The sequence below is a fragment of the Haematobia irritans genome, chromosome 4 (genome assembly GCF_050003625.1).
Source record: "Haematobia irritans isolate KBUSLIRL chromosome 4, ASM5000362v1, whole genome shotgun sequence".
In the NCBI taxonomy this organism is placed as follows: Eukaryota; Metazoa; Arthropoda; class Insecta; order Diptera; family Muscidae; genus Haematobia; species Haematobia irritans.
Genome location: NC_134400.1, coordinates 165,391,620 through 165,419,194, shown reverse-complemented (window position 1 = coordinate 165,419,194; position 27,575 = coordinate 165,391,620). Strand labels below are relative to the sequence as shown.

Here is a 27,575-nt window from a genome sequence, read left to right as displayed (position 1 = left end):
ATACTATTAACTTTTTAATCAAATTCGGAAGACTAATTCAGTTAAAAAAGTGCTGATTTTTTTTTACTTTTTTAATTAAAAATGTATTTCAAACAATTATTTGTTAATCCAAATAAAAACTCTAAGCCAATCTAACTAAGTAATTAAAAATAGTTACTTTTTTTAATTAATAAATTAATTGCGTTTTGCAATCAACATCAATTAAATTTTTAATTGAATCAAGTAAAAAATTAATTGAATTTTGCTGAAAAAATCAATTAATTTTTTAATCAAGAACTTTTTCTATGCCCAATTAAAACTGTGATTGATACTATCATTTTCGTGATTGAAGACATTTCAATTAAAAAATTAATTGGATCAATTAATTTGGTGATTGAATCAGAGAAAACATTTTTTGTGTGTATCATTTAATGTTTTAATCGATTACGTTTTCAACTTCAATCAACTTTTTAATTGGAAATATTTAGTTACTATTTTGTTCTGAACCGAGTTCAACCAAACTTGACACGTTTTACGATACCAATTGTACACACAAAGAAAATTTCATTAAAAGTCAGCCAACGAAAAATGTTCATTAATATAACGAAACATTTTCATTAATACAATGAAAATATTCGTTAATTGTACGAAACGTTACGTTGATTTGCAGAAAATTCGTTATAATAACGAAAAATTTCGTTGTATTAACGAATTTGTTTCATTGGCTGACTTTTAACGACACATTTCGTTAATATAACGAAGCTTTTTCTATTAGTGTAGTCCTTGTGAAAATTTTAAAGCAAATCAGGGTAAAACTCTGGCTTCTGTGGTCATATGAGTGTAAATCACGCGAAATTAATATATGGGAGCTATATCTAAATCTAAATTTCTTCCAAAAAATTTGCTACTTTTATCACGAAATTAATTTATCCAATTATTTTTTTAATTGAAATGTCTCCAATCACATATCAGTTAGAGCCTAACGGAGATACATTAAAATGGTCGTTAGTGTTTGCTTCAATTTATAATAAACTAGCGTAACCCGGCCCGCTTCGCTGCGCCTCCCGAATCATATTATCGTTAACTTAGTTATCCATATCCTTCAATTTGAAAAAAAAAATTGAACTCTTTTAAATAATAGGGTCAGGGGAAGTCTGTCATAAAAACTGAAGTACTGATTAATCACTCCACACAAAGAAAATTTCATTAAAAGTCAGCCAACGAAAAATGTTCATTAATATAACGAAACATTTTCATTAATACAATGAAAATATTCGTTAATTGTACGAAACGTTACGTTGATTTGCAGAAAATTCGTTATAATAACGAAAAATTTCGTTGTATTAACGAATTTGTTTCATTGGCTGACTTTTAACGACACATTTCGTTAATATAACGAAGCTTTTTCTATTAGTGTCCATGGTTTCCACACACGTGTCCCGTACATATCAAAAAAAAAAATCGGACTACTTGCTTTTTCGTTTACAAACAAAAATAGGGCGCTTATGCAGATGTAAGGGTTAGGTTAGGTTAGGTGGCAGGCCGATGTATCAGGCTCACTTACACGCAAAAAAATAATTCTTTCCTCCCAAACGAAATTTTAGACAAACAAAGTTCGTTTCTCATTTGCTTTTCGCTGTAAGGAAGTGTATTTGGAAGAAAAGTATATACTTTTTGTGATAAACGTTTATTCTTTTCCAGGATGTAAAAACAATTTCATAAAGACTAGCTCAAAAAAAAAAAACATTATTTTCTTGCTAATTGCATTGTCCCTCACATCCACGAGGATTTTTAGTTCATGTCCGTGAAGTTAAAGTTAACTTTATCTTAGCGGAGACAAAAACCGAGCTATGTTCAATTTGTACAAAAGTTCAGCTAAATAATGAACATAGCTCAATTACGTAGGAAGGAAAAATGAATATTAAATAAAATTATTAATTTTTAATGCGAAACATCCTGTAGGTAAACGAAGCTAAAGCAATTTAATAGAAATATGTATAAAGTGCTGGAAAAAATACAAAGATTTATTGAAAATCCCACATAGTCAGCGAAAATTGGACTATAAAACTGAAAGCTAAAATTTAGAATTTAGGTCACTGTGCCAAAAATCGGCATGGGGGGGATATAACAAGTAGTGGTGGAGACAGCTCTCCCCGAGTAGAATACGAATCTGAAATCAGATTATTCAATTGGTTAACAGTTTTTGAGAAATTTCGGTCTTAAGTTGAAATTCAGATTTTGGGCCGATTTTAGTATTTGGGCCACTGTGCCAAAAATCGGCATGGGGGGGATATACCAAGTAGTGGTGGAGACAGCTCTCCCCGAGTAGAATACGAATCTGAAATCAGATTATTCAATTGGTTAACAGTTTTTGAGAAATTTCGGTCTTAAGTTGAAATTCAGATTTTGGGCCGATTTTAGTATTTGGGCCACTGTGCCAAAAATCGGCATGGGGGGGATATAACAAGTAGTGGTGGAGACAGCTCTCCCCGAGTAGAATACGAATCTGAAATCAGATTATTCAATTGGTTAACAGTTTTTGAGAAATTTCGGTCTTAAGTTGAAATTCAGATTTTGGGCCGATTTTAGTATTTGGGCCACTGTGCCAAAAATCGGCATGGGGGGGATATACCAAGTAGTGGTGGAGACAGCTCTCCCCGAGTAGAATACGAATCTGAAATCAGATTATTCAATTGGTTAACAGTTTTTGAGAAATTTCGGTCTTAAGTTGAAATTCAGATTTTGGGCCGATTTTAGTATTTGGGCCACTGTGCCAAAAATCGGCATGGGGGGGATATAACAAGTAGTGGTGGAGACAGCTCTCCCCGAGTAGAATACGAATCTGAAATCAGATTAATCAATTGGTTAACAGTTTTTGAGAAATTTCGGTCTTAAGTTGAAATTCAGATTTTGGGCCGATTTTAGTATTTGGGCCACTGTGCCAAAAATCGGCATGGGAGATGCATACACTGAATGTCCGTTTTAGTATTTGAAAATAAAGTAAGACAAATTATTTATAAATGCATTTGTATTTCAATTATTGTTGCATTACAAAGCATTACAAAGCAGTCGCAGACCTGCTGTGTCATTGGTTGAGTAGATTTTTTTTTATTTCTAACTAACGGGACCATGCTCTCATTCTAACTCATGGATTTTTGGCACAGTGGCCCAAATACTAAAATCGGCCCAAAATCTGAATTTCAACTTAAGACCGAAATTTCTCAAAAACTGTTAACCAATTGAATAATCTGATTTCAGATTCGTATTCTACTCGGGGAGAGCTGTCTCCACCACTACTTGTTATATCCCCCCCATGCCGATTTTTGGCACAGTGGCCCAAATACTAAAATCGGCCCAAAATCTGAATTTCAACTTAAGACCGAAATTTCTCAAAAACTGTTAACCAATTGAATAATCTGATTTCAGATTCGTATTCTACTCGGGGAGAGCTGTCTCCACCACTACTTGGTATATCCCCCCCATGCCGATTTTTGGCACAGTGGCCCAAATACTAAAATCGGCCCAAAATCTGAATTTCAACTTAAGACCGAAATTTCTCAAAAACTGTTAACCAATTGAATAATCTGATTTCAGATTCGTATTCTACTCGGGGAGAGCTGTCTCCACCACTACTTGTTATATCCCCCCCATGCCGATTTTTGGCACAGTGGCCCAAATACTAAAATCGGCCCAAAATCTGAATTTCAACTTAAGACCGAAATTTCTCAAAAACTGTTAACCAATTGAATAATCTGATTTCAGATTCGTATTCTACTCGGGGAGAGCTGTCTCCACCACTACTTGGTATATCCCCCCCATGCCGATTTTTGGCACAGTGGCCCAAATACTAAAATCGGCCCAAAATCTGAATTTCAACTTAAGACCGAAATTTCTCAAAAACTGTTAACCAATTGAATAATCTGATTTCAGATTCGTATTCTACTCGGGGAGAGCTGTCTCCACCACTACTTGGTATATCCCCCCCATGCCGATTTTTGGCACAGTGGCCCAAATACTAAAATCGGCCCAAAATCTGAATTTCAACTTAAGACCGAAATTTCTCAAAAACTGTTAACCAATTGAATAATCTGATTTCAGATTCGTATTCTACTCGGGGAGAGCTGTCTCCACCACTACTTGTTATATCCCCCCCATGCCGATTTTTGGCACAGTGGCCCAAATACTAAAATCGGCCCAAAATCTGAATTTCAACTTAAGACCGAAATTTCTCAAAAACTGTTAACCAATTGAATAATCTGATTTCAGATTCGTATTCTACTCGGGGAGAGCTGTCTCCACCACTACTTGTTATATCCCCCCCATGCCGATTTTTGGCACAGTGGCCCAAATACTAAAATCGGCCCAAAATCTGAATTTCAACTTAAGACCGAAATTTCTCAAAAACTGTTAACCAATTGAATAATCTGATTTCAGATTCGTATTCTACTCGGGGAGAGCTGTCTCCACCACTACTTGGTATATCCCCCCCATGCCGATTTTTGGCACAGTGGCCCAAATACTAAAATCGGCCCAAAATCTGAATTTCAACTTAAGACCGAAATTTCTCAAAAACTGTTAACCAATTGAATAATCTGATTTCAGATTCGTATTCTACTCGGGGAGAGCTGTCTCCACCACTACTTGGTATATCCCCCCCATGCCGATTTTTGGCACAGTGGCCCAAATACTAAAATCGGCCCAAAATCTGAATTTCAACTTAAGACCGAAATTTCTCAAAAACTGTTAACCAATTGAATAATCTGATTTCAGATTCGTATTCTACTCGGGGAGAGCTGTCTCCACCACTACTTGTTATATCCCCCCCATGCCGATTTTTGGCACAGTGGCCCAAATACTAAAATCGGCCCAAAATCTGAATTTCAACTTAAGACCGAAATTTCTCAAAAACTGTTAACCAATTGAATAATCTGATTTCAGATTCGTATTCTACTCGGGGAGAGCTGTCTCCACCACTACTTGGTATATCCCCCCCATGCCGATTTTTGGCACAGTGGCCCAAATACTAAAATCGGCCCAAAAACTGAATTTCAACTTAAGACCGAAATTTCTCAAAAACTGTTAACCAATTGAATAATCTGATTTCAGATTCGTATTCTACTCGGGGAGAGCTGTCTCCACCACTACTTGTTATATCCCCCCCATGCCGATTTTTGGCACAGTGGCCCAAATACTAAAATCGGCCCAAAATCTGAATTTCAACTTAAGACCGAAATTTCTCAAAAACTGTTAACCAATTGAATAATCTGATTTCAGATTCGTATTCTACTCGGGGAGAGCTGTCTCCACCACTACTTGGTATATCCCCCCCATGCCGATTTTTGGCACAGTGGCCCAAATACTAAAATCGGCCCAAAATCTGAATTTCAACTTAAGACCGAAATTTCTCAAAAACTGTTAACCAATTGAATAATCTGATTTCAGATTCGTATTCTACTCGGGGAGAGCTGTCTCCACCACTACTTGTTATATCCCCCCCATGCCGATTTTTGGCACAGTGACCTAAATTCTAAATTTTAGCTTTCAGTTTTATAGTCCAATTTTCGCTGACTATGTGGGATTTTCAATAAATCTTTGTATTTTTTCCAGCACTTTATACATATTTCTATTAAATTGCTTTAGCTTCGTTTACCTACAGGATGTTTCGCATTAAAAATTAATAATTTTATTTAATATTCATTTTTCCTTCCTACGTAATTGAGCTATGTTCATTATTTAGCTGAACTTTTGTACAAATTGAACATAGCTCGGTTTTTGTCTCCGCTAAGATAAAGTTAACTTTAACTTCACGGACATTTTTAGTTCTTAACACCTTTTCCTGTAATACCAACAATGTAGAAGAAATCATACGATTTTATAAATTTTTAAAATTTTTTTTTACCTTTCGCCTGGACGGAGAATCGAACCGCGGACCATGCACTTTGTAAGCCAACACACTAACCACTGAGCTATGTACCTGTTATGGTCATCAATAGATAATTATCCATATAAGTATATTTATATAGCATATCTTGCGGCGCCCACGAACCGAATAAACAAAGTTTATTTAACAGAAACAAACATTTAGTTTGGCAACGTGGAGCAGTGGTAGCTACGTCCGACTCTCATGCCAAGGGACGTGGGTTCGATCCCTGCTTCGACCAAAGTTTTTTTTTTGCTTTTGTTTTTTTTTTTTTTACATATATTCCAGATATATTCGGAAGATTCCGAAAAAATGTTCAACATTACATTGTACTATATTAAATTTTGAACTGTAAAATGTGTCTTATTAAAGACCTAAAGTCAGAAAAGAACAGTGTTTGATATAAACGAAATGGACTGTGTTGTTGTTTCAAAAATAATTTTGTTGTTGAAAAAAATAAAAATTTTGTAACAAACGAAATTTTTTGGAAATTTATAACAAACGAAATTTTATGAAACGAAATTTTTTAATTGTACTGTATTCAAATCGTTGGACAATCTTCTACATTTCTTGTGAATTTCAAGCGTGGTTTGTCAAGGGGATGTATACTTCTCCTCCTCCGTTCAATAAATCGGAAAAAGTAAAAGGACTTAAAAATTTACCATATTAACATTTGTTAAAGTGTTCACTCAAAAAAAAGTGAACTCTCTATTTCACTAAAGCCATATTAACTTTATATTAGTTCATAGAATCATTATGTTTGGAAAAAGTTTATTTTAGTCAAATAATTTTTTGCGTATGTTAGTTAAATGAACTAAAAAACGGGAAAAAGTTATACACAAATAAAGCATAAAGATTTCCTAATTTCGTATTTCTTACAAAATAGTTCATTATTTCTTTAAATTTGTAAATTTTACCAAAAATGTGTCCATCATGAACTTCGTATGTCACTAAAGACATTCTTGCAATTTTGAACTCCAAGATTTCTCTTAAAACTACAAAATTTTCTTTAACTACTGAAAAAATTTAGTTATGTCTAATAAATTTTCTTGAATTTGTCGAAAAATATTTACTAATTTTTGCCATATCGGAGTGATGCCAGCGCTTGTAATACCGTTTAGTTAAAATTTTCTAAAAAAGTTCAAAATTTTCTAATATTAATCGAAAGTTATCTTTCCTGGTGGGTTCACTGTTTTTTCAGTGTTGGACATGGAGAACATACCGGAAAGTGAAGCACCCTCTATTTTGTCCGTCAACTCCATATAAATTTAAGTTTTTTATGTAAAAAAGTCTGGCAGAAGCCTGTGAAAAAATCATAAAATTATGTACCGAGTTCCCATTTATAGACAATCCTCTACTATTTTCAAAAAATCGGGCAAAAGGGAACCCCCCTCCTTCGCTCCTCCCCGATCAGATATCGTAAATTCACGTACTCTACATTCATTTCACAAACTACCCATCTTCACTATTCCCCTTCCCCAACCAAACGTCGAAGAATCATGTACCTTGCATAAATTTAATCATCTTTTCCCAATCCCAGTAAATCGGAGAAGGTTAGATTTTGCTCTATTTTTGTAAAGGGACGTCACTTTCTCTGCAAATTCCAAGAAAATCTGTATACTTTCCATCAAGTTTCATAGTGTGGGGGGCAAGGAGAAGGTTCCCGTCCAAATACCCAAAAATAAAGTGCACCATATTGATTTCATAACCTTCCCCTTCGGCCTTTGTTAATTTGAAGTAAACTTGAGAATTCTAGTTTTTTTTTTTCAGTTTTAGAGGAGGTCTACCTCCCCGTCCCAATATCGAAAAATGATATAACGTCCCAGAAAATCTCAAGCAATTTATAAGTCCAATTTTTAAACAGCAGGGCAAGGCGATGCCCCTCTTCCCTTCCGAATATCACGAAATCAGATATCCATTATAATAATATAACCTACTCAACATCCTCTGTAAATTTCAATTGGAAAGTTTAATTGTTTCACGGTATGTACTTGAGGAGAAATGGGGTCTCCCTGTGTCCTTTTATTTTTCCCCAAATATTAAAAAATCAATAGGGTTCTATTCTGGGTTCCAAAACACATACTTGTGCCAAATCGGAAGCCGATTGGATAAAAACTTTGTTGCTCAGGGTATAAAAAATACCATGGCCTACATTTAGGTGTTGTACAAAAAAGACTGATGACTCAACTCTTTGGCCATAACTTCATCCATTTACTTCCATTTATCTCTCTTAATGTCTACATTTTAGGCAAAATTCAATTATTTATATACGTATCTAATCATATGATTGGTGCAACTAATACTTGTCAAACCCAGACAGTTATCATCTCAGATTCAAAGGAAAAAAAAAAAATTAAAACAAAATAATAATATTAAAAACAAAATCCCACCATACAATTGGGGTCATTGCATTCGAAATTTACAATATGTGAAATAATTTATATTTAACACCTGGTTGCTACCTTTTTTGTGTTCATTTATGGATATCTATATAGGCTATGAGGAAGTAAAGCCAACGTATGAATATTGGCAATTTTATGTTGTGCAAAAAACCAAAAACACATCATGTGCACAAGAGACCTTTTGGAACTGTGGCCGCCAGTACGTTAGGAGCCTCTATAAGCGCGGAATTACTGTATTATGAAATAAACTCTCATTTGTCATTAATTAGAACCCCAAAAGGGATTTAACACAAAAAAACCATCCAAAGTAAAAGCTTATTTGAATATCTGAGGAAAAAAAAAACATCCAAATCGAATCATATCATCTCAGAATATATATAACCGGCCCAGATTTTGGCAGGAGCTAATACTTATTTTCATTTTATTGATCAATATTTTTAATTTTGTTTTCTTCATTTACTTTCAAGGATTAAATATTCTCATATGATGAAGCAAATCAATTTCAAAACTTTCAAGTCTCTTCAAAGAAGCTCCGTCGTAGCTATGTGACCTCTTTTATCTTAAGCAGATGCTCTGCTATTGGGTTTCTTCTCCAGGAATGCAGGCCGTTGATGAACTTATCACACGCAAAATGAATTCCAAGTCCCTCCCAAGAATCCATCATATTGCCTTTGGGCATAAGCCACAACATATTTAAAACACTCAAGTACATGGGTATTCACACATTTGCTTGATGTGTGTGTGTTGGTAAACATGAGAATGAAGGATGTATCCTTGGTACAAAGGAACATATCCTTGTATAAAAGAATGTACTCCCACACAACGTTTACAAGACATCGGTGTGTGCGTGAATATTATGAGGAGCGTGTATGTGGGAGCGTGTAAAACGATTACAAGCAATGTAGAAAACTTGTATGTAGTAAAATACCGTTTAATGGCTTGTAGGTTTTTCGACCATTACATATTGAATAGAACAAATATTTTCTTTTATATTTATAAATTGTCAACTATACTCAAAGAATACAATTTTTTAATACGTACAAAAAAAAAAAAAAAAAAAAAAAATAACGGCAACTTAGATGCAAATAGTTTGAGCTTTCCTTATGGATTTTTGTATTGATTTCAAGTCAAAGATGCGGCTTGTTTAAACTAAATATATTTTTCAGGAAGCATCTGGATTCTAAAAAAAGAAAAAATTAAATTTGAATACTGATTTCATTTATAGAATTTTCACTTGATTTCATTATCAAATTTCAATTATTTTTTAAATTTATTTAATTAAAAATTTAATTGATATTGATTGCAAAATCCAATTATTTTTTTAATTAAAACTAAAACTATTTTCAATCACCTTCTTAATGGAATTGGGGCCGTTTTTAAGTTAATAGAAAGTAAATTGCAGATATCTTCTATTCAGTGAACCTTTCTTTTTTGGAAACTTTTCAGTAGTGAAGTATCTAACTGACTACACACAAACATATTTTTCTGATTCAATCACGAAATTAATTGATCCAATTAATTTTTTAATTGAAATGTCTTCAATCACAGAAATGATAGTATCAGTTAAAAAATCAATTGAAAGGCAATTAAAAAATTAATTGATACAATTAATTTGTGTGATTGATTTTTGTTTCAATTAAAAAATTTGTTGAATCAATTAAAATTTTAATTGAATATTTTTGTAAAACTCAATTAAGATTTTAATCGGAAAAATTTTAGTGAAAGTTTTTTTTTTCTGAACACATAAATGATAGTATCAATTAAAAAACAAGTATATACGGCCGTAAGTTCGGCCAGGCCGAAGCTTATGTACCCTCCACCATAGATTGCGTAGAAACTTCTACTGAAGACTGTCATCCACAATCGAATTACTTGGGTTGTGGTAACACTTGCCGATGGCAAGGTATCTTAAAACTTCCTAATACCGTAATATATACCACGTAGTCCATACGTGGTATATATTAAACTTAAAATGGCCGATTAAATACGTACAGTTGTGCTCAAAATAATAGTAGTGCTGTGCTGAATTTTTTTCTGCTTCTATTATTCCTTCCACTAAAGGTTTATTTTATCTTTGTTTTTTACTATATCATTGTTTGGAGTGTGCATAATAAAAAAATACCGTTGGTTTAACTTCTGATGCTATTGTTGTTGTAAAAAAATCGACATAAGAAGAATCCCTTTGCAAGCTCCAAAACAAATAAAAGGGTTATAAGCTAGCTTACAAACAATTAAAAGACGACAACAATTTAGCTGTCCATAGTCCAAGAAAAGTCACTCTCCTTTCAAAAAAAACATGTATCGAAAAGAATAAAGTATGCCCAAGAGGATTTCCATTGGTCAGTACAGAAATGGAGGAACATTCCCCAGTACAGAAATGGAGGAACATTGGATGGATGAGTCAAAAATGGTGGTTTATGATTGAAGAGGATCCCGTCTATATGTTCGGCAACCTAAAAACACTGAGTACAGTACCAATTTTACGACAAAAACTGTAAATCACGATGGTGCTTTAATTTATTTGCTACTACTATTATTTTGAGCGCAGCTGTATATAATTAACCCTCTAATGTCCCAATTTTTTTGCCAGCTGATTAAATTTTCAATGTTGACGGCACAAAAGCAAGATAACTAAGCAAGAAAACTTTATACGGTAAAATTCATATGCATATGCTGCAAAGCCTCTTGAATAGTTTCAAATAAGTTTTCTTTTTATTTTGTTCATTTTTGTTGTCTTAAGGTGTGTTTTACTAAAAGCTTCCTTATTAAATGAAGCCCGCCTAAAGGCGGGCTTGGGCATTAGAGGGTTAAGTTTGACAACATTTTCTATAGAAATAAAATTTTGACAAAATAAAATTTTGACAACATTTTCTATAAAAGTACAATTTGGACAAAATTTTCTATAGAAATAATATTTTGACAAAATTTTCTATAGAAATAAAATTTTTACAAAATTTTCAAAAGATTTAAAATTTTGACAACATTCTCTATAGAATTAAAATTTTGACATTTTCTACAGAAGTAAAATTTTGCCAAAATTTTCTATAGAAATAAAATTTGACAACATTTTCTATAGGAATAAAATTTCGACAAAATTTTCTATAGAAATAAAATTTTGACAAAATTTTCTATAGAAATGAAATTTTGCTAGATTATTTTTGCTTGAGTGGCATGCATGATTATGAACCGATATGGACCAATTTTTGTGTGATTGGGGATCGGCTATATATAACTATAGACCGATATGGACCTATTTTGGCATGGTTATTAGCGGCCATATATTAACACCACGTTGCAAATTTCAACCTGATCGGATGAATTTTGCACGTCCAAGTGGCTCCGGAGTTCAAATCTGAGGATCGGTTTATATAGGGGCTATATATAATTATGGACTGATATGGACCAATTTTTGAATGGTTCTTAGAGACTATATACTAATACCATGTACCAAATTTCAGCCGGATCGGATGAAATTTGCTTCTCTTAGAGGATCCGCAAACCAAATCTGGGAATCGGTTTATATGGGGGCTATATATAATTATGGACCGATATAGACCAATTTTTGCATGGTTGTTAGAGACCATATACTAATACCAGGTACCAAATTTCAGCCGTATCGGATGAAATTTGCTTCTCTTTGAGGCTCCGCAAGCCAAATCTGGCGATCGGTTTATATGGGGGCTATATGTAAAAGTGGACCGATATGGACCAATTTTTGCATGGTTGTTATAGACCATATATTAACACCATGTACTAATCGGATCGGATGAAATTTGCTTCTCTTAGAGCAATCGCAAGCCAAATTTGGGGGTCCGTTTATATGGGGGCTATACGTAAAAGTAGACCGATATGGCCCATTTGCATAACCATCCGACCTACATCAATAACAACTACTTTTGCCAAGTTTCAAGTCGATAGCTTGTTTCGTTCGGAAGTTAGCGTGATTTCAACAGACGGACGGACATGCTCAGATCGACTCAGAATTTCACCACGACCCATAATATATATACTTTATGGGGTCTTAGAGCAATATTTCGATGTGTTACAAACGGAATGACAAAGTTAATATACCCCATCCTATGGTGGAGGGTATAATTAATTGATCCAATTAAAAAATTAATTGATACCATTAGTTTTTGTGATTGATTTTTTTTTTCAATCAAAAAATTTGTTGAATCAATCAAATTTTTAATTGAATATTTTTTAAAACTCAATTAAGACTTTAATTGGCAAAAAATTTCGTGGAATTTTTTTCTGTGTTCAATGAACTTTTTACATGGATTTTGGTGATATTTTTATATGTGAATTGAATGTTACATCCAAATTTTTTTTCTGATTCAAGCACGAAATTAATTGATCCAATTAATTTCTTCATTGAAACAAAAATGATAGTATCAATCACATTTTTTATTGGGCATAAAAAAATACTTGTTTGAAAAATTAATTGATTTCATTAGGAAAATTCAATTAAATTTCTAATTGAATCTATTAAAAATTTAATTGATGTTGATTGCAAACTTCAATTAATTGTTAATTAAAAACGTAACTGAACTGACGTAGTGTGTTTAGTTTGATTGAAAAATTAATTTTTTGATATAAATTTTTAATAAAAAATTAAAAAAAAAAAATCCACCACTTTTTTAACTGACCTATTCTTACGTGTTTCAACTTCATTCAACTTTTTAATTGGAAATATTTTGATGATATTTTTTCTTTGTATTTAAAACAGGCTTTTGAAAATGAAAATGTTGGAAGTCAAGATAGACAATTTTAATCTAAATTAAAAAATATAAATGGTTTTCATATTTGTTTTTTTTTTTAATCCTAAAAGTCCCATTTAGGCTTTTAAATATATGCCATAATATTTTTAATAATATTTCCTTAAATTATGCCATAATTATTGTTATTACAACAAGAAAAATATTTTGATTAACAATTATAATGCATATTAAATTTCTTCTAGGAATGTCCTTGCTTACAATAGACATTTGCATATTTAATGGTCCTTAAGGGAATATTAATTCGTCCTAAAGATATCTCACTTTAAGTTGTGTAACAACACATAGAATAAATATAAAAAATTTCTCATTTGATTCTGGACCATTGAGAAAATATTTACAGCAAAAATACGATTTTCAGATTTGTGAAGTTTGTATTGTATTTTTTATTGTGAAAATAAAGAGCAAAATTTTGCAATGACTTGTACAGGGGGAAAACATTCTTCTTTTTTGATGCTCGAAAATTAAGTCACGAGGAAACCACAAAACCAATTTCATGGAATACTGAAATATTAAAATCACGTCTCTTGGTATAACCTTCAAGAGAAAAACAAAAGTGAATTAAGGATCAGGGTGAAGCAAGGTTGAATACAATGAAAAAATTGGGTTGAGAAATGCCACTACTAGATTGGTAAAATGCCTAAAATTTACAAAATATTTTTTTACAAAACAATAGCAGATGTAAAACATGACAGCCATCTCAGCAAAAAAAAATTAGTAGTTTTTCTAAAGGTACAACTTTAAAAGAACTTCCAAAAATGTCCTCCCAAATATGTTCTTTATTTGAGTCAGATTTTTTATAACTCGCTTTTTTTCATATTTTTAATGGGAAATTTAAAATTTTATTGTTTCAAATAAGATAAAAACAGATTAAAAAATAGTGCAAATTATTTAAATATTTCCGAAAAAATGCTAAATCCTTTTTAGAAAAATTGCGAATTTATGAAAATATTTGATGTCAAACGTTCCAGACAAGCGTTATAATGCATTAAACATCATAAAAAATTTTACAAATTATTTATTCGTCAAAATATCACAACATTTCTTAATTGACATCCAAAACCCTGGAGATTCGCATCACACCATAAGAAGTGGTGCAAATTCAGTGCAAATGGAGGACATCCGTCCTATGACAAGCCCATGTTAAATTCATCGCTTCTGCTTCAATTTTGTACCACTTCTGGATCCAAAAAGGAATTTTTCAATACTTTTTTTTTTTTGGCGACCATTTTAGTGCTGGGATGTTATTAAAGTACCATCTAAATATAGTCCATCATTTTAGTGTTTTAATATTTATCTATTTATTTATGGACACTTTCCTTACAAACTAGCATTTATAGTAAAAATAAATTAAGAAATTGAAAAATCCACATCAAAGTTATTATTTGTGTATTTTCTAATTAAATCACAAATTTTATTTAATTTTAATTTATTTAATGTGTTAATATTAGCAGTAGCAAATATAATTTGTGAACTTACTTGCAAATTCAAACTGATTTTATTTTCCAGTATATACCAATATGTAATGAAAATCTGTTGAAGAACTTACCTGCAAGGAAAAAGAAAAGAATGCATATTTCATTAATGATACTGTAGAAAAAAAAAATATAAACAAAAATTGATTTTCATTAGCAATTGATTTTTTAATTGATTCAATTAAAACTTTATTTGATGTTGATGTTGAAAACTCAATTAAGTTTTTCATTAAAAACGTGACTATTTTTATGACTATTTTAATTTTTAATTATTGAATTAATAGACTTAATGTTATTGTCTCAATTAATTTGTTAATTGAAATATTTTTCAATTTCAATCAACATTTTAATTGGAAATATTTTGGTGCACAGAAAAAATATCACCAAAATATTTCCAATTAAAAAGTTGAGTGATATTGAAAAATATTTCAATTAACAAATTAATTGAGACAATAACATTAAGTCTATTAATTCAATGATTAAAAATTAAAATAGTCATAAAAATAGTCACGTTTTTAATGAAAAACTTAATTGAGTTTTCAACATCAACATCAATTAAAGTTTTAATTGAATCAATTAAAAAATCAATTTCTAATGAAATCGATTAATTTATTAACCAACTATTTTTTAATGTCCAGTTAAAACTTTGATTGATCATTTTCGTGATTGAAGACATTTCATTAAAAAAAAAATTAATTGGATCAATTAATTAAAAAGTAATTGTGTAATTCATTAGTAAATTTCAATTAATTTGTTATAGTAATTCAATACAAAAAATTTAACTCCATTAATTTTTTGATTAGGTTAGGTTAAAGTGGCAGCCCGATTAAGATTCAGGCTCACTTAGACTATTCAGTCCATTGTCATACCACATTAACTAAAAGTACCTATTACATATGGGCACTTCTAGTTTTAACCGCTGAACCTTCTCGATTATTTTCTTCTGTTGAACCAACCAGATTGTTCCAAAAACATTAGCAGACTGCTTAAGTTAACGTTTTCCAGGTCCGCCAGTAATCTGAAGCCATATGCCCCTAAAATTTGCTTACGCCTTACACAAAATGCAGGACACTCACACAAGAGGTGTTTTATTGATTCCTTTTTCTCCGCATCATGACAGCTCATCATACTCCGCGCCTATAGTTTTTGCAAAATCGCCTATCAGGCAGCGACCCGTTATAGCAGATATCAGGAGTGATATCTGGCGTCTCGAGAACCCTAGCATATCTAGTGTGCGGTTTAAGTTTAAATGGGGCCATATTTGCTTGGTGTCGTTACAGCCCTTGCAATTCTCCCATCGAACATTTGCCATCATAATAGCCTTCTCACACAGCATGAGCTTACAGGTAGCCAGAGGCATACCAACAGATTCCAGGTTCCCCTGGAATATGTAAGGTAGTTCCTAGCCTTGCTAGCTCATCTGCTTCGCAGTTCCCCGGTATGTTCCTATGGCCAGGCACCCATATTAGGTGAATATTGTGCTGCTCAGCCATCTCATTGAGAGATTTGCGGCAGTCGATGGCCGTTTTCGAGTTGAGGAACACAGAGTCCAAGGATTTTATTGCAGGTGACTGAGTATATATTAATGCCCACATTTTTTGGAACATTATTTCTTAGCCAATTCACCACTTCTCTTATTGCTAATATTTCAGCCTGAAAAACACTACAGTGATTAGGTAATCTTTTCGCTATTCGAAGTTCCAGATCTTTAGAATATACTCCGAAACCCACCTGTCCATTCAATTTGGAGCCATCAGTATAGAAATCTATATATTTTTATTCCCCGGGGTCCGTGTACACCACGCCTCACTGTTGGGAATTAGAGTCTCAAACTTTTTGTCGAAAAGTGGTCTCGCCAAAGTGTAATCCACTACGTTAGGCACATCTGGCATTATTTTGAGGACCGAACTGTGACCGTAGCTTTTCCGACCACAGTGATAGCTCGCGCAACCGCACAGCCGTTGTTGCAGCTGACGGTTTGGCCAAAATGTCTAAAGGCAATAGATGCAGTATGACATTAAGGGAATTTGTTCCTGTCTTGCTGAATGCACCTGAGATACACAAGCACGCCATACGCTGAACTTTGTCTAAACTTGTCGGCTGGTGAAGTGCCGGCCACCAGACTACAACACCATATAGCATTATAGGTCTAACCACTGTCGTGTATAGCCAATGTACAATTTTTGGTTTTAGTCCCCATTTTTTCCCTATTACCTTTTTGCACGAGTATAAAGCTACCGTTGCTTTCCTCGCCCTTTCTTCAATAACAGGTTGGCTGATAAGTCCCCGGTCTAACAAAGAAAAACACATTTTTGTTTTGTCAAAATTCGTTTTTATTATTCAACATAATTCCCTTCAAGAGCGATACAACGATTATAACGACCTTCCAATTTTTTGATACCATTTTGGTAGTACTCCTTCGATTTTGCCCCAAAATAGGCATCAGTTTCGGCGATCACCTCTTCATTGCAGCCAAATTTTTTCCCTGCGAGCATCCTTTTAAGGTCTGAGAACAAGAAAAAGTCGCTGGGGGGCCAGATCTGGAGAAAACGGTGGGTGGGGAAGCAATTCGAAGCCCAATTCATGAATTTTTGCCATCGTTCTCAATGACTTGTGGCACGGTGCGTTGTCTTGGTGGAAGAACACTTTTTTCTTCTTCATATGGGGCCGCGATTTCGACCTTCAAACGCTCCAATAACGCCATATAATAGTCACTGTTGATGATTTTTCCCTTCTCAAGATAATCGATAAAAATTATTCCATGCGCATCCCAAAAAACAGAGGCCATTACTTGCTTGGGAGACGGTTCACCGGTCGCTGTCCACTCAGCGACTGTCGATTGGACTCAGGAGTGTAGTGATGGAGACATGTTTCATCCATTGTCACATATCGATGGAAAAACTCGGGTGTATTACGAGTTAACAGCTGCAAACATCGCTCAGAATCATCAACTCGTTGTTGTTTTTGGTCAAATGTGAGCTCGAGCGGCACCCATTTTGCACAGAGCTTCCGCATATCCAAATATTGATGAATGATATGACCAACACGTTCCTTTGATATCTTTAAGGCCTCTGCTATCTCGATCAACTTCAGTTTACGGCCATTCAAAATCATTTTGTGGATTTTTTTCATGTTTTCGTCGGTAACCACCTCTTTCGGGCGTCCACTGCGTTCACCACGCTTGAATTTTGCATACCAATCAATTATTGTTGATTTCCCTGGGGCAGGGTCCGGAAACTCATTATCAAGCCAAGTTTTTGCTTCCACCATATTTTTTCCCTTCAGAAAACAGTATTTTATCAAAACACGAAATTCCTTTTTTTCCCATTTTTTTCACAATAACAAAAGTTGCTTCACAAAAGACGCTCTATCTCACAAACTAATTGACTTACAGACGTCAAATTTTGACACGAATCATTTGAAGGTTGGTACTATATAAAAATAATATGCATTTAATACTAGCGACGTCATCTATGTGTCAGACCGGGGACTTATCAATTATGATTTTCCGATTTGGGCAAAAATTACCAAAATACCCACATTTTCCTTATAAAATTGTCGAAAACTTGTAAAAGTGACTCAAATGTTCCTTTATTTCTAATACATATCTATCGACCGATAAATCATAAATACACTTTTGGGAAGTTGCCTCAAAATTGATTCAGTTTAAAATGTTTCGTGTATTGTTTTACTAACATAGTGTACCATCCCAGGGCATTAGCCGACTTAAATTTTAAGTCTATAGATTATAAATTTTGTTCAGATGGAGTCAGATTTAAATGAATGTATTTGGGACAAAAACCTTTATATATAGCATCCAACACATTTGACGGATGTGATATGGTATCGAAAATTTAGATCTACAAAGTGGTGCGGGGTATAATATAGTCGGCCCCGCCCGACTTTAGACTTTCCTTACTTGTTTTTTTTTTTTTGTAATTGGCAGGGCTGAATTAGTTTCCACATATATCATATATCTTTTCTGCATAACAAATCAGTTACTTATGATTGACCAAATTTATGGTTAAAATATAAAACTATATATAATATATAGAAAATTATTTCTTTTAATTTTCGGATCTATTTTAACACTGTTAGCAGTTAATATTTCAAACTGCTTATACGCTTGCCATATAGCGACCTTTTCATAACAAAAACCAATTGAAATGTATAGATATACATGCCCCTTTGCAATATGTAAAAAATGTAGACCGAAATAAACGAACCTGCAGTGTTTTTGGACACGTTTCACTAGATACTATTGGCGATTTGGGTTTAGTTGTGTCAACCGCTCTATGGCCATTAATGGGCGGGGGAGTTATGTGTTATGCTTAGTGAGAGGTGTATACATGAATTTGCTTAAATTAATTTTAAATGCAGTTTACTGCTATTCAATCGCATTCAGGGGATGTAGCTCAGATGGTAGAGCGCTCGCTTAGCATGTGAGAGGTACGGGGATCGATGCCCCGCATCTCCAAAAATATTTTAATTATTGCAAAATTTTTATAAATAATTCTTTTTTATAAATAATTCTATTAATACATATTTTGGTGAGGTCAATGACACATTTTTTTATGAGGGGATGTAGCTCAGATGGTAGAGCGCTCGCTTAGCATGTGAGAGGTACGGGGATCGATGCCCCGCATCTCCAAAAAAATTTTATTTTTAATAAAATCTATTTAAAACAAAAACAAAATTAGAAAACAGTAAAAATCACTTTTTTGTTTAAATTAAATATTATTACTAAAAATATTTATTTTATATTTTAAAAAAGTTTTCCAAATAAAAAACATCTATTACATTTAATTAATATTGAAAGCTTGTTTAATGTGTGAAAGGTTTTGTTCGATGCATCATATGAGGGGATGTAGCTCAGATGGTAGAGCGCTCGCTTAGCATGTGAGAGGTACGGGGATCGATGCCCCGCATCTCCAAAAAATTTTTATTCGATCGTTGAGTTTTTGCCTTGTGTTCAGAACGTTAGAGTGAAATGTTCTACAAGAATTTAAAAAAGGAAAATAGCTTGAATGTCTGAAATTCTAGACGATGAGAAATTTTAAAATTATCCAAGTCGTGTGATCGAATCCCAGAATACGGCAAACTATCTTTAGTAATTAAATGAAATTATTTGCAACAATAATTAATGAACACAGCTATAGAATTGATAGTATTATCAAATGAAAAATATCCTGATATATAAGTGAAAATAATTTATCAGAGAATTGTATGCATATCGTTCTGTGGTCTTAAGGGCATGATTACCAATAGCAATGTTTTTAAAGTAAGGTTTAACAGGTTGGCTGATAAGTCCCCGGTCCGACACATAGATGGCGTCGCTAGTATTAAATGCATATTATTTTTATATAGTACCAACCTTCAAATGATTCGTGTCAAAATTTGACGTCTGTAAGTCAATTAGTTTGTGTGATAGAGCGTCTTTTGTGAAGCAACTTTTGTTATTGTGAAAAAAATGGAAAAAAAAGGAATTTCGTGTTTTGATAAAATATTGTTTTCTGAAGGGAAAAAATACGGTGGAAGCAAATACTTGGCTTGATAATGAGTTTCCGGACTCTGCCCCAGGGAAATCAACAATAATTGATTGGTATGCAAAATTCAAGCGTGGTGAAATGAGCACGGAGGACGGTGAACGCAGTGGACGCCCGAAAGAGGTGGTTACCGACGAACACATCAAAAAAAATCCACAAAATGATTTTGAATGACCGTAAAATGAAGTTGATCGAGATAGCAGAGGCCTTAAAGATATCAAAGGAACGTGTTGGTCATATCATTCATCAATATTTGGATATGCGGAAGCTCTGTGCAAAATGGGTGCCGCGCGAGTTCACATTTGATGTGTTGATGATTCTGAGCGGTGTTTGCAGCTGTTACTCGTAATACACCCGAGTTTTTCCGTCGATATGTGACAATGGATGAAACATGGCTCCATCACTACACTCCTGAGTCCAATTGACAGTTGGCTGAGTGGGCAGCGACCGATGAACCGTTTCCGAAGCGGGAAAGGCTCAAAAGTCCGCTGGCAAAGTAATGGCCTCTGTTTTTTGGGATGCGCATGGAATAATTTTTATCGATTATCTTGAGAAGTGAAAAACCATCAACAGTGACTATTATATGGCGTTATTGGAGCGTTTGAAGGTCGAAATCGCGGCAAAACGGCCCTATATGAAGAAGAAAAAAGTGTTGTTCCACCAAGACAACGCACCGTACCACAAGTCATTGAGGACGATGCCAAAAATTCATGAATTGGGCTTCGAATTGCTTCCCCACCCACCGTATTCTCCAGATCTGGCCCCTAGCGACTTTTTCTTGTTCTCAGACCTCAAAAGGATGCTCGCAGGGAAAAAATTTGGCTGCAATGAAGAGGTGATCGCCGAAACTGAGGCCTATTTTGAGGCAAAACCGAAGGAGTACTACCAATATGGTATCAAAAAATTGGAAGGTCGTTATAATCGTTGTATCGCTCTTGAAGGGAACTATGTTGAATAATAAAAACGAATTTTGACAAAAAAATGTGATATTCTTTGTTAGACCCGGGACTTATCAGCCAACTTGTTAATCGCAATTAAAACTCCTTGGGTTGCTAGCACAAATGATCTAGATCTATTTGTGCAATAATTGATGCTTAATAACTTTGTAATTCATATAAAAATTTCTTCAGCAATTACAATAAATTTTGGTTATGTCTCCAAAAGAAATAATTGTATATTTTGTACAATAATTGTATGCATTTGATAGTGGAACGTGATTTGCTTGATTAATTGCATTGACAAACTACTATAACAGGTATAGCAATATGATATTTAAACTCCATCGTCAATAGAACCTACTATGAGATTCAAATATTGTATTGACTTCAATATAGGGGATGTAGCTCAGATGGTAGAGCGCTCGCTTAGCATGTGAGAGGTACGGGGATCGATGCCCCGCATCTCCAGTAGATTTTTGTTCGATCATTCAGTTTGTTACTTGTGTTTAGAACATTAGAGCGAAATTTTCTAGCAACAGCTGATAAACGAAAGTAGCTTAAATATCTGACATTATTTTCAATGGGAAATAAATCAACGGATCGAATACAATAATACGTCAATTTATCTCCAATAATTATATGAAATAGTTTGCAACTATAATCCCTCAACGCGTCAACACAATCGATCGTATTGTCAAATGAGAAATATGTTGATCTATAATTGACAAAAAATATATATCGACAAATTGTATGCATACCTTTCTGTGAACTTAAGGCGATGATTACCACTAACAATGTTTATACTCATTTTATATAACAATCGTATGCATTTTATATTTAAACGTGATATGTTTGACTAATTGCAGTGGCAAACTACTATACCTGCTATAGGATATTTAAACTCCATAGTCACATGTAGATATTTACCGTTTAAAATATCGTTTTGACTTCAATATAGGGGATGTAGCTCAGATGGTAGAGCGCTCGCTTAGCATGTGAGAGGTACGGGGATCGATGCCCCGCATCTCCAAAAATTATTTTTATTATTACTAATATTAATTGCAATTTTTATAACTCAAAACAAATTCTATTAATACATTTTTGTTGAGGTCACTTGACAGTTTTTATGAGGGGATGTAGCTCAGATGGTAGAGCGCTCGCTTAGCATGTGAGAGGTACGGGGATCGATGCCCCGCATCTCCAAAACTTATTTTTATTATTACTACTATTAATTGCAATTTTTATAACTCATTCTATCAATACATTTTTGTTGAGGTCACTTCACATTTTTATGAGCGAATGTAGCTCAGATGGCAGAGCATCGAATAATACGGCAAATTATATCCAGGAATTAAATGAAATAGTTTGCAAATATAATCACTAATATAAATCACAATTGATCGTATTGTCCAATGAGAAATATGTTTACATATAACTGAAAAAGTGTATGCCTACCTACCTAAATGAAATAGTTTGCAAATATAATCACTAAACACCGCAACACAATTGATCGTATTGTCCAATGAAAAATATGTTTATATATAACTGAAAAAGTGTATGCCAACCTCTCTGTGAACTTAAGGGCATGATTACTGTGAACTTAAGGGCATGATTACCACTAACAATGTTTCTACTCATTTTGTATAACAGTCGTATGCATTTTACATTAAAATGTGATATGTTTGAATAACTGCAGTGGCAAACTACTATAACTGCTATACGATATTTAAACTTCATCTTCACTAGTATGTATTTACCTATTAAAATATCGCTTTGACTTCAATATAGGGGATGTAGCTCAGATGGTAGAGCGCTCGCTTAGCATGTGAGAGGTACGGGGATCGATGCCCCGCATCTCCAGTGGATTTTAGTTCGATCATCGAGTTTTTGACTTGTGTTCAGAACGTTAGAATGTAATTTTCTACAAGACTTTAAAAAAGGAAATTAGCTTGAATGTCTGACATTATAGTCAATGGAAAACCGAAATATTATCAAAGACGTTGGATCGAACCCCTGAATTATCTCTAGTTATGAAATGAAATAAATTGCGACAATAAAATAAATCAACGCAGAGAGACAATTTTCAAATGCGTTAAGCTATAACTGACAAAATGTTATGAGCAAATTATTTATCTACCTTCATGTGAACTCAAGTCCATGATTATCACTACACGGATGAAAAAGACTGTTTTTCATATGTTTGGCTATAAACATTATATGTTTGGAACACAAATTTTTAAACACAATATTTTTGAGTGCAAGCATATAATGTTCATAAACTAGCATAACATGTTTGGGACATATATGTTAATATGTTAGAACATATTATGTTTGGGACATAACATGTTTGTAAATATAATATGCTTGGATGCAAACATATATTAATTTAGAAATAGCCTATAAACATATATTAATTTAGAAATAGAAAAATTAAAATAAAAAAAATCATAAAATTGAATAATTTCTTCTACACGCTCACAAAAAATCGCTTCTGTAACATATACTCCCAAACATATTTTTCTTCAAGCATATACATTTTTGGCTATTGCCCAAACATTTATATGTTTGATCTCTTCCAATATATAATATGTTTGAAAGCATATTGGTCTAAACAATATATGTTTGGGTAGTCAATTTCCAAACATTTTGTATTTTTGCATCCAAATTCAATAATGTTGTCTTCCAAAAAACAATATGTTATTATGTGAACATATAATATGTTTGGAAGCATTTTGCACCCAAAAATATTATATGCTTAAAAAAATTCTCCCAAACAATATTGTGCTCAAAATTTTATTTATTTATTTACAATCATAATGAATTATGAAAATAAACAGGTAATATAGGTGCTAACAACATAGGTTTTCGACCTGAATGCTCAAAATTTTGTTTCTGCCCAATTGTATATTCCCCCACATCTTTCTCACTTCCACGAGATTTTTTAGTTCTTAGCACCTTTTTCTGTAATACAAACATTGTAGAAGAAATTATTCAATTGTATGATTTTTTTTTTTATTTTAATTTTACCTTTTGCCGGACGGGGATTCGAACAGCGGACCACACCGTTTGTAAGGATCAAAGAAGTAGCTGATCAATTGCCCAAGGAAAAATAAAATGTTAATTTTGTAATAACAAGCAACAACCACCAACTTAATTCAATATCGCTCCCTGTTAAATAGCGCTCCAAGCTACTAAACACATATATGTTTATAGGCTATTTCTAAATTAATATATGTTTGCATCCAAGCATATTATATTTAAAAACATTTTATGACCCAAACATAATATGTTCTAACATATTAACATATATGTCCCAAACATGTTATGCTAGTTTATGAACATTATATGCTTGCACTCAAAAATATTGTGTTTATAAATTTGTGTTCCACACATATAATGTTTATAGCCAAACATATGAAAAACAGTCTTTTTCATCCGTGTACAATGTTTGTATTACAGAAAAAGGTGCTAAGAACTAAAAAATCTCGTGGAAGTGAGAAAGATGTCGGGGAATATAGAATTGGGCAGAAACAAAATGTTGAGCATTCAGGTCGAAAACCTATGTTGTTAGCACCTATATTACCTGTTTATTTTCATAATTCATTATGATTGTAAATATATAAATAAATAAATAAAATTTTGAGCACAATATTGTTTGGGAGAATTTTTTTTAAGCATATAATATTTTTGGGTGCAAAATGCTTCCAAACATATTATATGGTCACATAATAACATGTTGTTTTTTGGAAGACAACATTATTGAATTTGGATGCAAAAATACAAAATGTTTGGAACTTAGACTACCCAAACATATATTGTTTAGACCAATATGCTTTCAAACATATTATATATTGGTAGAGATCAAACATATAAATGTTTGGGCAATACCCAAAAATGTATATGCTTGAAGCAAAATATGTTTGGGAGTATATGTTACAGAAGCGATTTTTTGTGAGGGTGTAGCAACGTTTATGTTTTCTAAATGAGTGTGTAATTACAATTAAAACCCCTTGGGTTGAAATCACAGATGATCAAAATATTTGTGTAATTATTGAATCATAGCAACTTTGTAAATCATTGACTAAATATTTTGAAATTACATTAGAATTCATTTTGTATAACAAAATTGTATGCATTTTATACGAGAACGTGATAATTGCATTTACAAACTTCCATACCATCCATACGATAACTAAACTCCATTTTCCCTAGTACCTACTAAGAGCTTTAAATACCGCATTGACTTCAATATAGGGGATGTAGCTCAGATGGTAGAGCGCTCGCTTAGCATGTGAGAGGTACGGGGATCGATGCCCCGCATCTCCAAAAAATATTTTTATTATTACTATTATTAATTGCAATTTTTATAACTCATTCTATTAATATATTTTTGTTGAGGTCACTTCACATTTTTATGAGGGGATGTAGCTCAGATGGTAGAGCATCGAATAATACGGCAAATTATCTCCAGGAATTAAATGAAATAGTTTGCAAATATTATCACTAAACAATGCAATACAATTGATCGTATTGTCCAATGAAAAATATGTTTATATATAACTGAAAAGTGTATGCCTACCTTTCTGTGAACTTAAGGGCATGATTACCACTAACAATGTTTCTACGCATTTTGTATAACAGTCGTATGCATTTTACATTAAAATGTGATATGTTTGAATAACTGCAGTGTCAAACTACTATAACTGCTATACGATATTTAAACTTCATCTTCACTAGTATATATGTACCTATTAAAATATCGCTTTGACTTCAATATAGGGCATGTAGCTCAGATGGTAGAGCACTCGCTTAGCACGTGAGAGGTACGGGGATCGATGCCCCGCATCTCCAGTACATTTTTATTCGATTCAATGTGTTGCTAATTTGTGTCCAGAACGTAAGAGTGAAATTTTCTAGCAAAAGCTGATAAACGAAAGTAGCTTGAATGTCTGACGTTCTAGGCGATGAGAAATTTTAAAATTATCCAAGTCGTGGGATCGAATCCCAGTATACGGCAAACTATCTTTAGTAATTAAATGAAATACTTTGCAACAATAATTAATGAACACAGCTATAGAATTGATAGTATTATCAAATGAAAAATATCTTGATGTATAAGTGAAAATAATTTATCAGAGAATTGTATGCATATCATTCTGTGGTCTTAAGGGCATGATTACCAATAGCAATGTTACTCTGTTTTTAAAGTAAGGTTTAATTGCAATTAAAACTCCTTGGGTTGCTAGCACAGATGATCTAGATATTTGTGCAATAATTGATGCTTAATAACTTTGTAATTCATAGCCAAATATTTATCAGTAATTACAATAAATTTGTAATGTCTCCCAACAAAAAAATACTTTTATAACAATTGTATGCATTTTATAGTGGAACGTGATTTGCCTGATTAATTGCATTGACAAAAAACAATAGCAGGTACCGCAATATGATATTTAAACTTTATCGTCACTAGTACCTACTAAGAGCTTTAAATACCGCATTGACTTCAATATAGGGGATGTAGCTCAGATGGTAGAGCGCTCGCTTAGCATGTGAGAGGTACGGGGATCGATGCCCCGCATCTCCAGTAGATTTTTGTTCGATCATTGAACTTTTTGAACGTATGTTTAGAACATTAGAGCGAAATTTTCTAGCAAAAGCTGATAAACGAAAGTAGCTTGAATGTCTGACATTATTATCAATGGGAAATCTTAAAAAATTTGGTCAATATAAACTTGACGTATTTCTTTCAATTTTGCATTTAAAAAACCTGAACACCCCTCATTTTGACGGTGTCTGTGTGTAGAATGTTGCTCCTATTTTGATTTTGGAATTCACTCTTCAGTTGTCAAAATGCCGTCCAAGGAAGAAGAGCAGCGTATCAAAATTTTGCTCGCGCATCGCGAAAATCCGAGCTACTCGCACGCAAAGCTGGCAAAATTGCTAAAAGTTGCCAAATCAACCGTTACAAATGTAATTAAAGTGTTTGGGGAACGTTTGTCGACAGCCAGGAAGTCTGGATCGGGGGGAAATCGAAAACCGGAAGCCGCTGAGACGACAAAGAGAGTTGCCGGAAGTTTCAAGCGAAACCCTAACCTCTCTCTCCGAGATGCCACAAATAAGCTGGGTGTATCGTCTACAACCGTGCATCGAGCCAAAAAAAAACGAGCCGGACTATCGACTTACAAGAAGGTAGTGACTCCAAATCGCGATGATAAACAAAATACGACGGCCAAAGCGCGATCCCGGAGGCTGTACACGACGATGCTGACGAAGATTGACTGCGTGGTAATGGACGACGAAACCTACGTCAAAGCCGACTACAAGCAGCTTCCGGGACAGGAGTTTTATACGGCAAAAGGAAGGGGAAAGGTAGCAGATATTTTCAAGCACATAAAACTGTGAAAGTTCGCAAAGAAATATTTGGTTTGGCAAGCCATCTGTACCTGTGGCTTGAAAAGCAGCATTTTCATAGCTTCCGGGACTGTCAACCAAGAAATTTACGTGAAAGAGTGTTTGAATAAACGTCTGCTGCCT

General features: G+C 33.5%; 1 protein-coding gene and 9 non-coding genes across 15 annotated transcripts in view; 9 read left to right on the top strand and 1 right to left on the bottom strand.

Moving 5' to 3' along the window:
• Nucleotides 1-27,575, bottom strand: part of nmo (serine/threonine-protein kinase nemo) — a 371,265-nt gene that overhangs the window by 117,489 nt on the left and 226,201 nt on the right. The gene's annotated exons all lie outside the window — the stretch shown is intronic.
• TRNAA-AGC (transfer RNA alanine (anticodon AGC)) lies at nt 18,959-19,031 on the top strand. The gene has a single exon. It is a non-coding gene; the product is annotated as a tRNA-Ala (tRNA).
• On the top strand, nt 19,133-19,205 carry TRNAA-AGC (transfer RNA alanine (anticodon AGC)). Its single transcript has one exon. It is a non-coding gene; the product is annotated as a tRNA-Ala (tRNA).
• TRNAA-AGC (transfer RNA alanine (anticodon AGC)) lies at nt 19,416-19,488 on the top strand. Its single transcript has one exon. It is a non-coding gene; the product is annotated as a tRNA-Ala (tRNA).
• TRNAA-AGC (transfer RNA alanine (anticodon AGC)) lies at nt 21,434-21,506 on the top strand. The gene has a single exon. It is a non-coding gene; the product is annotated as a tRNA-Ala (tRNA).
• On the top strand, nt 21,996-22,068 carry TRNAA-AGC (transfer RNA alanine (anticodon AGC)). The gene has a single exon. It is a non-coding gene; the product is annotated as a tRNA-Ala (tRNA).
• TRNAA-AGC (transfer RNA alanine (anticodon AGC)) lies at nt 22,169-22,241 on the top strand. The gene has a single exon. It is a non-coding gene; the product is annotated as a tRNA-Ala (tRNA).
• TRNAA-AGC (transfer RNA alanine (anticodon AGC)) lies at nt 22,826-22,898 on the top strand. The gene has a single exon. It is a non-coding gene; the product is annotated as a tRNA-Ala (tRNA).
• TRNAA-AGC (transfer RNA alanine (anticodon AGC)) lies at nt 25,292-25,364 on the top strand. The gene has a single exon. It is a non-coding gene; the product is annotated as a tRNA-Ala (tRNA).
• Nucleotides 26,553-26,625, top strand: TRNAA-AGC (transfer RNA alanine (anticodon AGC)). The gene has a single exon. It is a non-coding gene; the product is annotated as a tRNA-Ala (tRNA).